The sequence below is a fragment of the Orcinus orca genome, chromosome X (assembly GCF_937001465.1).
Source record: "Orcinus orca chromosome X, mOrcOrc1.1, whole genome shotgun sequence".
In the NCBI taxonomy this organism is placed as follows: Eukaryota; Metazoa; Chordata; class Mammalia; order Artiodactyla; family Delphinidae; genus Orcinus; species Orcinus orca.
In genome coordinates this window covers 47,609,355-47,624,662 of record NC_064580.1, presented here as the reverse complement: position 1 = coordinate 47,624,662, position 15,308 = coordinate 47,609,355, and the positions used below count along the sequence as shown (strand labels likewise).

The 15,308-nt window shown below is 41.2% G+C and overlaps 1 protein-coding gene across 1 annotated transcript in view; it reads left to right on the top strand.

The window, feature by feature from the left end:
• FAM120C (family with sequence similarity 120C) overlaps positions 1-12,533 on the top strand; it is a 330,565-nt gene extending 318,032 nt beyond the window's left edge. The window contains exon 12 of the transcript XR_007474745.1: positions 12,440-12,533. The gene's annotated coding sequence lies outside the window, so the exon portion shown is untranslated. The remainder of the gene's footprint in view (positions 1-12,439) is intronic.
• The last annotated feature ends 2,775 nt before the right edge of the window (positions 12,534-15,308 follow it).

The window sequence follows — 15,308 nt, the reverse complement described above, 5'->3', positions numbered from 1 at the left end:
TCTTTGTTTTAATGTCTGTCTGATATAAGTATTGCTACCTCAGCTTTCTTTTCACTTCCATTTGCATGCATTTTTCCATCCTCTCACTTTCAGTCTGAGTGTGTCTTTAGATCTGAAGTGAGTCTCTTGTAGGCAGCATATATATGGGTCTTTTTTTTAATCCATTCAGTCACTCTATGTGTTTTAATTGGAGCATTTAGTCCATTTACATTTAAAGTAATTATTTTGGGGGGAGATATAGTTATTTTACAATGTTGTGTGAGTTTCTATCATACAGTCAAGTGAAGTAGAGTTCCCTGTGCTATACAGCAGGTTCTCATTAGTTATCTATTTTATACATATTAGTGTATATATGTCAATCTCTATCTCCCAATTCCTCCCATCCCCCTTTCCCCCCTTGGTGTCCATAGATTTGTTCTCTACATCTGTGTTCTATATTTCTGCCTTGCAAACTGGTTCATCTGTACCATTTTTCTAGATTCCACATATATGCGTTAAAACACAATATTTGTTTTTCTCTTTCTGACTTACTTCACTCTGTATGACAGACTCTAGGTCCATCCACATCTCTACAAATGACCCAATTTCGTTCCTTTTTATGGCTGAGTAATATTCCATTGTATATATGTACCACATCATCTTTATCCATTCATCTGTCGATGGATATTTAGGTTGCTTCCATGAACTGACTGTTGTAAATAGGGATGCAATGAACATTGTGGTACATGCCTCTTTTTGAATTATGTTTTTTTCAGGGTATATGCCCAGTAGTGGGATTGCTGGGTTGTATGGTAGTTCTATTTTTAGTTTTTTGAGGAATCTCCATACTGTTCTCCATAGTGGCTGTATCAATTTACATTCCCACCAGGAGTGCAAGGGGATTCCCTTTTCTCCACAGCCTCTCCAGCATTTATTGTTTGTAGATTTTCTGATGATGCCCATTCTAACCAGTGTGGGGTGATACCTCACTGAATTTTTGATTTGCATTTCTCTAATAATTAGTGACATTGAGCATCTTTTCATGTGCCTCTTGGCCATCTGTATGTCTTCTTTGGAGAAATGTCTATTTAGGTCTTCCACCCATTTTTTGATTGGGTTATTTGTTTTTTGATATCAAGCTGCATGAGCTGTTTGTATATTTTGGAGATTAATCCTTTGTCCATTGATTTGTTTGCAAATATTTTCTCCCATTGTGAGGATTGTCTTTTCGTCTTGTTTATAGTTTCCTTTGCTGTGCAAAAGCTTTTAAGTTTCATTAGGTCTCATTTGTTTATTTTTGTTTTTATTTCCATTACTCTAGGAGGTAGGTCAAAAAAGATCTTGCTGTGATTTATGTCAAAGAGTGTTCTTCCTATGTTTTCCTCTAAGAGTTTTATAGTGTCCAGTCTTACATTTAGGTCTTTAATCCATTTTGAGTTTATTGTTATTATTGATTGTGATTTTGTTAATTGTTTTTGTATTTCTTTTTTGTTTCTTTCTTCTTTTTTTGCTCTCTTCCCTTGTGGTTTGATGACTATCTTAATGTTACGTTTGTATTACTTTCTCTTTTTGTGTGTGTACCTATTATATATATTTGGTTTGTGGTTACTATGAGGTTCATGTATAACAACCTGTGTATATATGTGCTTATTTTAAGTTGCTGACCTCTTAAGCTTGAACACATTCTAACAACCCTGCATTTTTGTTTCCCCCACTCATGCTTAATTTTTTGACCTCATATTTTACATCTTTTTTGGTGTGTGTCCCTTAAGTACTTATTGTGGGTTTAGATGAGTTTACTACTTTTACTAGCTTTATATGTGGTTGATCTGCTACCTTACTGCATATTTGCCTTTACAATGAGATTTTTTTTTGTAATTTTCATAGTCCTGTTCTTTTGTTTTGCACTTTGAGAATTTCCTATAACATCCCTTGCATGCCAGTTTAATCGTGCTGAACTCTTTTAGCTTTTGCTTGTTTGTAAAACTCTTGATGTCTCCATCAAATCTGAATGAGAGCCTTGCTGGGTAATGTAGTCTTGGTTGTACCTTGGTTCCTTTCATCACTTTGAATACATCACTCCCTTCTGGCTGCAAAGTTTCTGCTGAAAAGTCAGTTGCTAGTCTTAAGGGAATTCTGTTTTACATACTAGTTGCTTTAAGATTCCCGTTTTATTTTTTGTCATTTAGTTACAATGTGTCTTGGTGTGGACCTCTTTGAGCTCATCTTTTGTGGTAGATTCTGTGACTCCTGGACCTAGATGTCTGTTTCCTCTCCCAGCTTAAGGATGTTTTCACTTATTATGTCCTCAGATATATTCTCTGCATATTTATTTCTCTCTTCTACTTCTGGGACGCCTATATTGTGAATGTTAGTGCACTTGATGTAGTCTCAGAAGTCTCTTAAACTTACAATTTTTAAAATATTTTTTCTTTTTTCCTTTCAGCTTGGGTGATTTCCATTACACTGTCTTCCAGTTCACTGATTCATTCTTCTGTATCATCTATTCTGCTGTTGATTTCTTGTAGTGTATTTTTCTTTCAGTTATTGTATTCTTCAGCTATGTTTGGTTCTTCTTTATATTTTCAAACTCTTTGTTAAACTTCTCACAGTACCCATCCATACTTCTCCTGAGTTCGTTTAGCATCTTTATGATCATTACCTTGAACTCTTAATACAATAGATTGTTTATCTCCATTTCATTTTGTTCTTCTGGCATTTATCTTTTTTTAAATTAATTTATTTATTTATTATAGGTTGCACCAGGTCTTAGTTGTGGTTCACCAGCTCATTAGTTCCAGCACATGGGCTCCTTAGTTGTGGCAGACAGGCACCTTAGATGTGGCCTGTGGGGTCCTTAGTTGTGGCATGAGAACTCTTACTTGAGGCATGCATGTGAGATCTAGTTCCCTGACCAGGGATTGAACCCAGGCCCCCTGCATTGGGAGCATGGATTCTTATCCACTACACCACCAGGGAAGTCCCTGGGATTTATCTTGTTCCTTCATTTGGAAGATATTCCTCTGTCTCCCCACCTCGCCTAGTTCTCTGTGTTTTGTCTATGTACTAGATAGGTTTGTTACACTTCCCAATGTTTGAAAAGTGACCTTATGTAGGAGACACCTTCCAGTGCCCAGTAACACACTCCTCCCTGTTCATCAGAGCTATATAATCTAGGGGTGCACTATATGATCTACAGGTTTGTTTTCTGATTGCTGTGGCTAGGACTTCCAAAACTATGTTGAATAAAAGTGGAAAGAACGGACATCCTTGTCGTGTTCTGGATCTTAGAGGAAACACTTTCAGCTTTACACCATTGAGTATGATGTTAGCTGTGGGTTTGTCATATATGGCCTTTATTATGATGAGGTATGTTCCCTGTATGCCCATTTTATGGATAGTTTTTATCATAAATGGACATTGAATTTTGTCAGAGGCTTTTTCTGTATCTATTGAGATGATCATAAGGTTTTCATTTTTCAATTTGTTAATGTGGGGTAACACACTGATTGATTTGTGAATATTGAAAAATCCTTGTATCCCTGGGATAAATCCCACTTGATTATGGTGTATTATGCTCTTAATGTATTGTTGGATTTGGTTTGCTAGTATTTTGTTGAGGATTTTTGCATCTATGTTCATCAGTGATATTGGCCTGTAATTTTCTTTTTCTTCTGTTATCTTTGGTTTTGGTATCATGGTGACTGTGGCCTCATAGAATGAGTTTGGGGGTGTTCTTCCTTTATACTTTTAAAAAATAGTTTCAGAAGGATAGGTGTTAACTCTTCTTTAAATATTTGATAGAATTCGCCTGTAAAGCCATCTGGTCCTGCACTTTTTTTTTTTTTTTTTTTTTTTTTTTGTGGTACGTGGGCCTCTCACTGTCTTGGCCTCTCCCATTGTGGAGCACAGGCTCTGGATGCACAGGCTCAGTGGCCATGGTTCACAGGCCTAGCTGCTCCATGGCACACGGGATCCTCCTGGACTGGGGCATGAACCCATGTCCCTTGCATTAGCAGGTGGACTCTCAACCACTGCACCACCAGGGAAGCCCTAGTCCTGCACTTCTGTTTGTTGGGAGTTTTAAAATCACAGTTCCAATTTCAGTACTTGTGATTGGTATGTTTATATTTTCTATTTCCTCCTGGTTAAGTCTTGGGAGATTGTACCTTTCTAGGAATTTGTCCATTTCGTCTAGGTTTTCAATTTTTTGGCATATAGCTGCTTGTAGTAGTCTCTTACGATCCTTTGAATTTCTGTTCTGTCCATTTGTAACTTTGCCTTTTTCATTTCTAACTTTACTGATTTGAGTCCTCTACCTTTTCTTCTTGATGAGTCTCACTAAAGGTTTATCAATTTTGTCTATCTTTTCAGATAAACAGCTTTTAGTTTCTTTGATATTTTCGCTTGTTTTCTTCACTCCATTTCACTTATTTCTGCTCTGATCTTTATGATTTTTTTTCCTTCTGCTAACTTTGAGTTTTGTTTGTTCTTTCTCTAGTTGCTTTAGGTGTGAGATTAGGTTGTTTATTTGGGATTTTACTTATTTTCTAAGGTAAGATTTTATTGCTATAAACTTCCCTCTTAGAAATGTTTTTCCTTTACCTGATAGGTTTTTGGGTCATCGTGTTTTCATTGTCATTTATTTCTAGGTATTTTCTGATTTTGTCTTTGATTTCTTCAGTGATATCTTGCTTATTTAGTAGTGTATTATTATTATTTTTTTAAACATCTTTATTGGAGCATAATTGCTTTACAATGGTATGTTAGTTTCAGCTTCACAACAAAATGAATCAGTTATATATATACATATGTTCCCATATCTCTTCCTGCTTGCGTCACCCTCCCTCCCACCCTCCCTATCCCACCCCTCCAGGCGGTCACAAAGCACCGAGCTGATCTCCCTGTGCTATGCGGCTGCTTCCCACTAGCTGTCTACCTTACGTTTGGTAGTGTATACATGTCCATGCCTCTTTATTGCTTTGTCACCATTTACCCTTCCCCCTCCCCATAGCCTCAAGTCCATTCTCTAGTAAGTCTGTGTCTTTATTCCTGTTTCACCCCTAGGTTTTTCATGACATTTTTTTTTCTTAAATTCCATATATATGTGTTAGCATACGGTATTTGTCTCTCTCTTTCTGACTTACTTCACTCTGTATGACAGACTCTAGGTCTATCCACCTCATTACAAATAGCTCAATTTCGTTTCTTTTGATGGCTGAGTAATATTCCATTGTATATATGTGCCACATCTTCTTTATCCATTCATCCGATGATGGACACTTAGGTTGTTTCCATCTCTGGGCTATTGTAAATAGAGCTGCAATGAACATTTTGGTACATGACTCTTCTTAAATTTTCGTTTTCTCAGGGTATATGCCCAGTAGTGGGATTGCTGGGTCATATGGTAGTTCTATTTGTAGCTTTTTAAGGAACCTCCATACTGTTCTCCACAGTGGCTGTATCAATTTACATTCCCACCAACAGTGTAAGAGGGTTCCCTTTTCTCCAAACCCTCTCCAGCATTTATTGTTTCTAGATTTTTTGATGATGGCCATTCTGACTGGTGTGAGATGATATCTCATTGTAGTTTTGATTTGCATTTCTCTCATGATTAGTGATGTTGAGCATTCTTTCATGTGTTTGTTGGCACTCTGTATATCTTCTTTGGAGAAATGTCTATTTAAGTCTTCTGCCCATTTTTGGATTGGGTTGTTTGTTCTTTTGTTATTAAGCTGCATGAGCTGCTTATAAATTTTGGAGATTAATCCTTTGTCAGTTGCTTCATTTGCAAATATTTTCTCCCATTCTGAGGGTTGTCTTTTGGTCTTCTTTATGGTTTCCTTTGCTGCGCAAAAGCTTTTAAGTATCATTAGGTCCCATTTGTTTACTTTTGTTTTTATTTCCATTTCTCTAGGAGGTGGGTCAAAAAGGATCTTGCTGTGATTTATGTCATAGAGTGTTCTGCCTATGTTTTCCTCTAAGAGTTTGATAGTTTCTGGCCTTACATTTAGGTCTTTAATCCATTTTGAGCTTATTTTTGTGTATGGTGTTAGGGAGTGATCTAATCTCATACTTTTACATGTAGCTGTCCAGTTTTCCCAGCACCACTTATTGAATAGGCTGTCCTTTCTCCACTGTACATTTCTGCCTCCTTTGTCAAAGATAAGGTGACCATATGTGCGTGGGTTTATCTCTGGGCTTTCTATCCTGTTCCATTGATCTATATTTCTGTTTTTGTGCCAGTACCATACTGTCTTGATTACTGTAGCTTTGTAGTACAGTCTGAAGTCAGGAAGCCTGATTCCTCCAGCTCCATTTTTCGTTCTCAAGATTGCTTTGGCTATTCGGGGTCTTTTGTGCTTCCATACAAATTGTGAGATTTTTTGTTCTAGTTCTGTGAAAAATCCCGTTCATAGTTTGATAGGGATTGCATTGAAACTGTAGATTGCTTTGGGTAGTAGAGTCATTTTCACAATGTTGATTCTTCCAATCCAAGAACATGGTATATCTCTCCATCTATTTGTATCATTTTTAATTTCTTTCATCAGTGTCTTATAATTTTCTGCATACAGGTCTTTTGTCTCCTTAGGTAGGTTTATTCCTAGGTATTTTATTCTTTTTGTTGCAATGGTAAATGGGAGTGTTTTCTTGACTTCACTTTCAGATTTTTCATTCTTAGTGTATAGGAATGCCAGAGATTTCTGTGCATTAATTTTGTATCCTGCTACTTTACCAAATTCATTGATTAGCTCTAGTAGTTTTCTGGTAGCATCTTTAGGATTCTGTATGTATAGTATCATGTCATCTGCAAACAGTGACAGCTTTACTTCTTCTTTTCCAATTTGGATTCCTTTTATTTCCTTTTCTTCTCTGATTGCTGTGGCTAAAACTTCCAAAACTATGTTGAATAAGAGTGGTGAGAGTGGGCAACCTTGTCTTGTTCCTGATCTTAGTGGAAATGCTTTCAGTTTTTCACCATTGAGGACGATGTTGGCTGTGGGTTTGTCATATATGGCCTTTATTATGTTGAGGAAAGTTCCCTCTATGCCTACTTTCTGCAGGGTTTTTATCATAAATGGGTGTTGAATTTTGTCAAAAGCTTTCTCTGCATCTATTGAGATGATCATATGGTTTTTCTCCTTCAATTTGTTAATATGGTGTATCACGTTGATTGATTTGCGTATATTGAAGAATCCTTGCATTCCTGGAATAAACCCCACTTGATCATGGTGTATGATCCGTTTAATGTGCTGTTGGATTCTGTTTGCTAGTATTTTGTTGAGGATCTTTGCATCTATGTTCATCAGTGATATTGGCCTGTAGTTTTCTTTCTTTGTGACATCCTTGTCTGGTTTTGGTATCAGGGTGATGGTGGCCTCGTAGAATGAGTTGGGGAGTGTTCCTCCCTCTGCTATATTTTGGAAGAGTCTGAGAAGGATAGGTGATAACTCTTCTCTAAATGTTTGATAGAATTCGCCTGTGAAGCCATCTGGTCCTGGGCTTTTGCTTGTTGGAAGATTTTTAATCACAGTTTCAATTTCAGTGCTTGTGATTGGTCTGTTCATATTTTCTATTTCTTCCTGATTCAGTCTTGGCAGGTTGTGCCTTTCTAAGAATTTGTCCATTTCTTCCAGGTTGTCCATTTTATTGGCATAGAGTTGCTTGTAGTAATCTCTCATGATCTTTTGTATTTCTGCAGTGTCAGTTGTTACTTCTCCTTTTTCATTTCTAATTCTATTGATTTGAGTCTTCTCCCTTTTTTTCTTGATGAGTCTGGCTAATGGTTTATCAATCTTGTTTATCCTTTCAAAGAACCAGCTTTTAGTTTTATTGATCTTTGCTATCGTTTCCTTCATTTCTTTTTCATTTATTTCTGATCTGATTTTTATGATTTCTTTCCTCCTGCTAATTTTGGGGTTTTTTTGTTCTTCTTTCTCTAATTGCTTTAGGTGCAAGGTTAGGTTGTTTATTCGAGATGTTTCCTGTTTCTTAAGGTAAGATTGTATTGCTATAAACTTCCCTCTTAGAACTGCTTTTGCTGCATCCCATAGATTTTGAGTCGTCGTGTCTCCATTGTCATTTGTTTCTAGGTATTTTTTGATTTCCCCTTTGATTTCTTCAGTGATCACTTCGTTATTAAGTAGTGTATTGTTTAGCCTCCATGTGTTTGTATTTTTTACAGATCTTCTCCTGTGATTGATATCGAGTCTCATAGCGTTGTGGTCGGAAAAGATACTTGATACAATTTCAATTTTCTTAAATTTACCAAGGCTTGATTTGTGACCCAAGATATGATCTATCCTGGAGAATGTTCCATGTGCACTTGAGAACACTCTGTTTTTTTGGGATGGAATGTCCTATAAATATCAATTAAGTCCATCTTGTTTAAGGTATCATTTAAAGCTTGTGTTTCCTTATTTATTTTCATTTTGGGTGATCTGTCCATTGGTGAAAGTGGGGTGTTAAAGTCCCCTACTATGAATGTGTTACTGTCAATTTTCCCTTTGATGGCTGTTAGTATTTGCCTTATGTATTGAGATGCTCCTATGTTGGGTGCATAAATATTTACAATTGTTATATCTTCTTCTTGGATCAATCCCTTGATCATTACGTAGTGTCCTTTGTCTCTTCTAATAGTCTTTATTTTAAAGTCTATTTTGTCTGATATGAGAATTGCTACTCCAGCTTTCTTTTGGTTTCCATTTGCATGAAATACCTTTTTCCATCCCCTTACTTTCAGTCTGTATGTGTCTCTAGGTCTGAAGTGGGTCTCTTGTAGACAGCAAATATATGGGTCTTGTTTTTGTATCCATTCAGCCAATCTGTGTCTTTTGGTGGGAGCATTTAGTCCATTTACATTTAAGGTAATTATCGATATGTGTGTTCCCATTCCCATGTTCTTAATTGTTTTGGGTTTGTTATTGTAGGTCTTTTCCTTCTTTTGTGTTTCTTGCCTAGAGAAGTTCCTTTAGCAGTTGTTGTAGAGCTGGTTTGGTGGTGCTGAACTCTCTCAGCTTTTGCTTGTCTGTAAAGGTTTTAATTTCTCCATCAAATCTGAATGAGATCCTTGCTGGGTAGAGTAATCTTGGTTGCAGGTTTTTCTCCTTCAACACTTTCAATATGTCCTGCCACTCCCTTCTGGCTTGCAGAGTTTCTGCTGAAAGATCAGCTGTTAACCTTATGGTGATTGCCTTGTGTGTTATTTGTTGTTTTTCCCTTGCTGCTTTTAATATGTTTTCTTTGTATTTAATTTTTGACAGTTTGATTAATATGTGTCTTGGCGTATTTCTCCTTGGATTTATCCTGTATGGGACTCTCTGTGCTTCCTGGACTTGATTAACTATTTCCTTTCCCATATTAGGGAAGTTTTCAACTATAATCTCTTCAAATATTTTCTCAGTCCCTTTCTTTTTCTCTTCTTCTTCTGGAACCCCTATAATTCGAATGTTGGTACGTTTAATGTTGTCCCAGAGGTCTCTGAGACTGTCCTCAGTTCTTTTCATTCTTTTTTCTTTATTCTGCTCTGCAGTAGTTATTTCCACTATTTTATCTTCCAGGTCACTTATCCGTTCTTCTGCCTCAGTTATTCTGCTATTGATCCCATCTAGAGTACTTTTAATTTCATTTATTGTGTTGTTCATCATTGCTTGTTTCATCTTTAGTTTTTCTAGGTCCTTGTTAACTGATTCTTGCATTTTGTCCATTCTATTGTCCATTCTATCTCCAAGATTTCGGATCAACCTTACTATCATTATTCTGAATTCTTTTTCAGGTAGACTGCCTATTTCCTCTTCATTTGTTAGGTCTGATGGGTTTTTATCTTGCTCCTTCATCTGCGGTGTGTTTTTCTGTCTTTTCATTTTGCTTATCTTACTGTGTTTGGGGTCTCCTTTTTTGCAGGCTGAAGGTTCGTAGTTCCTGTTGTTTTTTGTGTCTGTCCCCAGTGGCTAAGGTTGGTTCAGTGGGTTGTGTAGGCTTCCTGGTGGAGGGTACTAGTGCCTGTGTTCTGGTGGATGAGGCTAGATCTTGTCTTTCTGGTGGGCAGGTCCACGTCTGGTGGTGTGTTTTGGGGTGTCTGTAGACTTATTATGATTTTGGGCCGCCTCTCTGCTAATGGGTGGGGTTGTGTTCCTGTCTTGCTAGTTGTTTGGCATAGGATGTCCAGCACTGTAGCTTGCTGGTCGTTGAGTGAAGCTGGGTGCTGGCATTGAGATGGAGATCTCTCGGAGATTTTTGCTGTTTGATATTATGTGCAGCTGGGAGGTCTCTTGTGGATCAGTGTCCTGAAGTTGGCTCTCCCACCTCAGAGGCACAGCACTGACTCCTGGCTGTAGCACCAAGCGCCTTTCATCCACAGGGCTCCTTAATTTGGGATGATTAGTTGTCTATTCAGGTATTCCACAGATGCAGGGTATATCAAGTTGATTGTGGAGCTTTAATCCACTGCTTCTGAGGCTGCTGGGAGAGATTTCCCTTTCTCTTCTTTGTTCTCACAGTTCCCAGGGGCTCAGCTTTGGATTTAGCCCCGCCTGTGCGTGTAGGTCGCCGGAGGGCGTCTGTTCTTTGCTCAGACAGGACGGGGTTAAAGGAGCCGCTGATTCGGAGGCTCTGGCTCACTCAGGCCCGGGGGTAGGGAGGGGCACGGAGTGTGGGGCGGGCCTGCGGCGGCAGAGGCCGGCGAGACGTTGCAGCCTGAGGCGCGCCTGTGCGTTCTCCCGGGGGAGTTGTCCCTGGATCCCGGGACCCTGGCAGTGGCGGGCTGCACAGGCTCCCCGGAAGGGCGTGTGGCTAGTGACCTGTGTTCGCACACAGGCCTCCCGGCGGCGGCAGCAGCGGCCCTAGCGTCTCATGTCTGTCTCTGGGCTCCGCACTTTTAGCCGCGGCTCGCGCCCGTCCCTGGAGCTCTCTCAAGCAGCGTTCTTAATCCCCTCTCCTCGTGCACCAGGAAACAAAGAGGGACGTAAAAGTCTCTTGCCTCTTCGGCAGTTCCAGACTTCTCCCCGGACTCTCTCCCGGCCAGCCGCGGTGCACTAACGCCCTGCAGGCTGTGTTCACGCCGCCAACCTCAGTCCTCTCCCGGCGCTCCGACAAAAGCCGGAGCCTCAGCTCCCAGTCCCGCCCGCCCCGGCGGGCGAGCAGACAAGCCTCTCGGCTGGCGAGTTCCGGTCGGCCCGATCCTCTGCGCTGGAATCTCTCCGCTTTGCCCTCCGCACCCCTGTTGCTGTGCTCTCCTCCGCGGCTCCCAAGCTCCCCCACTCCGCCTCCCGAAGTCTCCACCCGCGAAGGGGCTTCCTAGTGTGTGGACACTTTTCCTCCTTCACAGCTCTCTCCCGCTGGTGCAGGACCCGTCCCTGTCCTTTTGTCTCTGTTTAGTTTTTTCTTTTGCCCTACCCAGGTACGTGGGGGGTTTCTTGCCTTTTGGGAGGTCTGAGGTCTTCTGCCAGCGTTCAGTAGATGCTCTGTAGGAGTTGTTCCACGCGTAGATGTATTTCTGGTGTATCTGTGGGGAGGAACGTGATCTCTGCGTCTTACTTTTCCGCCATCTTCCCGGAAGTCCTCCAGTAGTGTATTATTTAGCCTCCATGTGTTTTTTACAGATTTTTTTCCTGTAATTGATATCTAGTCTCATAGTGTTGTGGTCAGAAAAAATACTTGATATGATTTCAATTTTCTTAAATTTACCAAGGCTTGATTTGTGACCCAAGATATGATCTATCCTGCAGAATAGTCCATGAGAACTTGAGAAGAAAGTTTATTCTGTTGTTTTTGGATAGAGTGTCCTATAAATATCAATGAAGTCCATCTTGTTTAATGTATCATTTAAAGCTTGTGTTTCCTTATTTGTTTTCATTTTGGATAACCTGCCCATTGGCAAAAGTGGGGTGTTAAAGTCCCCTACTATGAGTGCGTTGCTGTTGATTTCCCCTTTTATGGCTGTTAGCACTTGTCTTCTGTATTGAGGTGCTCCTGTGTTGGTGCATAATATTTACAATTGTTATGTCTTCTTCTTGGATTGATCCCTTGATCATTATGTAGTGTCCTTCTTTGTCTCTTGTAATAGTCTTTATTTTAAAGTCTATTTTGTCTGATATAACAATTCCTACTCCAGCTTTGTTTTGATTTCCATTTGCATGGAATATTTTTTTCCATCCCCTCACTTTCAGTCTTTATGTGTCCCTAGGTCTGAAGTGGGTCTCTTGTAGACAGCATATATATGGGTCTTGTTTTTGTATCCATTCAGCCAGTCTATGTCTTTTGATTGGAGCATTTAATCCATTTACATTTTATGTGGTTATCGATATGTATGTTCCTATTACCATTTTGTTAATTGTTTTGGGTTTGTTATTGTAGGTCTTTTCCTTCTCTTGTGTTTCCTGCCTAGAGATGTTCCTTTAGGATTTGCTGTAAAGCTGGTTTGGTGGTGCTGAATTCTCTTAGCTTTTGTTTGTCTGTAAAGGTTTTAATTTCTCCGTCAAATCTGAATGAGATCCTTGCTGTGTAGAGTAATCTTGGTTGTAGGTTTTTCCCTTTCATCCCTTTAAATATGTCCTCCCACTCCCTTCTGTCTTGCAGACTTTCTGCTGAAAGATCACCTGTTAACCTTATGAGAATTCCCTTGTATGTTATTTGTTGTTTTTCCCTTGCTGCTTTTAATATTTTTGTGTGTATTTAATTTTTGAAAGCTTGATTCATATGTGTCTTGACATGTTTTTCCTTGGATTTATCCTGTATGGGACTATCTGTGCTTCCTGGACTTGATTGACTATTTCCTTTCCCATATTAGGGAAGTTTTCAACTATAATCTCTTCAAATATTTTCTCAGTCCCTTTCTTTTTCTCTTCTTCTTCTGGAACCCCTATAATTCGAATGTCAGTGCATTTAATGTTGTTCCATAGGTCTCTGAGACTGTCTTCAATTCTTTTCATTCTTTTTTCTTTATTCTGCTCTGTGGTAGTTATTTCCATTATTTTATATTCTGGGTCACTTATCTATGCTTCTGCCTCAGTTATTCTGCTATTGATTCATTCTAGAGAATTTTAAATTTCATTTATTGTGTTGTTCATCATTGTTTATTTGTTCTTTAGTTCTTTTAGGTCCTTGTTAAATGTTTCTTGTGTTTCCTCCATTCTATTTCTGAGATTTTGGATCATCTTTACTATCATTACTCTGAATTCTTTTTCAGGTAGACTGCCTATTTCCTCTTCATTTGTTTGGTCTGGTGGGTTTTTACCTTGCTCCTTCATCTGCTGCATATTTCTTTGTCTTTTCATTTTGCTTAACTTATTGTGTTTGCGGTCTCATTTTTGCAGGCTGCAGGTTTGTAGTTCCCGTTGTTTTTGGTGTCTGCTCCCAGTGGGTAAAGTTGGTTCAGTGGGTTGTGTAGACTTCCTGGTGGAGGGGGCTGGTGCCTGTGTTCTTGTGGATGAGGCTGGATCTTGTCTTTCTAGGGGGCAGAACCATATCCGGTGGTGTGTTTTGGGGTGTCTGTGAACTTATTATCATTTTAGGCAGCCTCTCTTCTAATGGGTTGTGTTGTGTTCCTGTCTTGCTTGTTGTTTGGCATGGGCTGGCCAGCACGAGAGCTTGCTGGCCGTCGGGTGGAGCTGCATCTTAGTGTTGAGATGGCGATCTCTGGGAGAGCTCTCACCAATTGATATTACATGGAACCAGGAGGTCTCTGGTGGACCAATGTCCTGAACTCAGCTCTACCTCCTCAGAGGCTCAGGCCTGACACCCGGCCATAACACCAAGACTCTGTCATCCACATGGCTTTTGCTTCGTGCTTGATTTCAGGCCAACTCAGGAGTGACTTTTGGACTCAAAGGTTTGAGAGGCACCCTTGCTCAGCAATGTGCCGCCCAGGAACTTAGCCAGAAACTTTGCCATATACGAGCAGTGAAGCAGGGGCTCTCCAAAGGCGCCTGATCTGTCCTTTCTCTGCACAAGAGCCCACGTGCCAAGGTCTCACTTGCAGCAGGCCGGCCCGTGCTGCTGGGGGCTGGGGGATGACAACAGCCGAGCCAGGCAGGGGCAGGGCCTGTGAGAGAGTGCCTGCTGCCCAGCCACCACTGCCTGTTGTGCGAGGTGTGAGTGTGCACAGCGGGGTCCTCTGCTCCATCCTCCCATGCCCCAGGAGCAGACACTGCAGTACACGTTAGCCTTTCCCGCTGAATGTCACTGTCATCAGAGTAAAGGGAAGGGTCCCACCAAGGAGACGGTGGGAGGGCCAAAGTTCTGCAGGACTGGTGTGGTGCACTGCTAAGGGCACCAGATGGCAGAGCACTGAGACGCGGGCACTGGCATTCCGGCCCAGGCACCACCACTCCAGCCACAGAGCTCGGCTGCAGCTGAGGCCTGACACTCTGTGGGAAAGCAGGAGACGAGGGCCTGGGAAGGTCTGCTTACAGGACCAGCTGGGATGACCAGTTCCCCAGTTTCCCCTCTCTGCCATGAAGGAGGTGGAAAAGGCTGTCTCAGGCCGTGTCTGACACAGTGGGTTCCTTTTTGGGATTTTTATCTTGTTACTTCATCTGGAACGTTTTCCTCTGCCATCTCATTTTGTCCAACTTTCTGTGTTTGTGGTCCCAGAGGCTGCAGCATTGTAGTTCCTCTTGCTTATGCTGTCTGCCCCCTGGTGCATAAGGCTGGTCTAAGAGACTTGTGCAGGCTTCCTTGTGGGAGGGACTGGCACCTGCCCACTGGGAAGGCAGGGTCTTGTTCCTCTGGTGGGCAGGGCTGTGTCAAGGCATGTGTTTAAAGGCAGCTGTGGTCTCAGGAAGACTTTAAGCAACCTCTCTGCTGATGTGTTGGGCTGTGTTCCTGCCCTATTGGTTGTTCGGCCTGAGGCATCCCTGTGCCACAGCCTTTGGGCTGTTGGGTGGCATCAAACTGCCTGCCTCCAGGACAGCTCCCACTGATGGGTACTCTCCCCAATATCTCCACCACCAGTGTCCTTGTCCCCACAGTGATTCACAGCTGCCTCTCACCTCCCCAGGAAACCCTCCAAAACCAGCACATAGGTCTGGCCCAGGATCCTGTGAAGTCACTGCTTTTTCCCTGGGTTCCACTGCACACGAGTCCTTGTGTGTGCCCTCCGAGAGTGGAGTTTCAGTTTCCTCCATTTCTGTGGAGTTCCTGTGATCAAATGCCACTGGCCTTCAAAGCCAAATTTTCAGGGGGCTTCTCCTCCAGTTACCAGACCTCCAGACTGGGAAGCCTGATGTAGGGCTCAGAACTCTCACTCCTGTGGGAGAAACTCTGTGATGTAATTATTTTCCAATATGTGGGTCACCCATCCAGTGGGTATGGGATTTGATTATACTGCA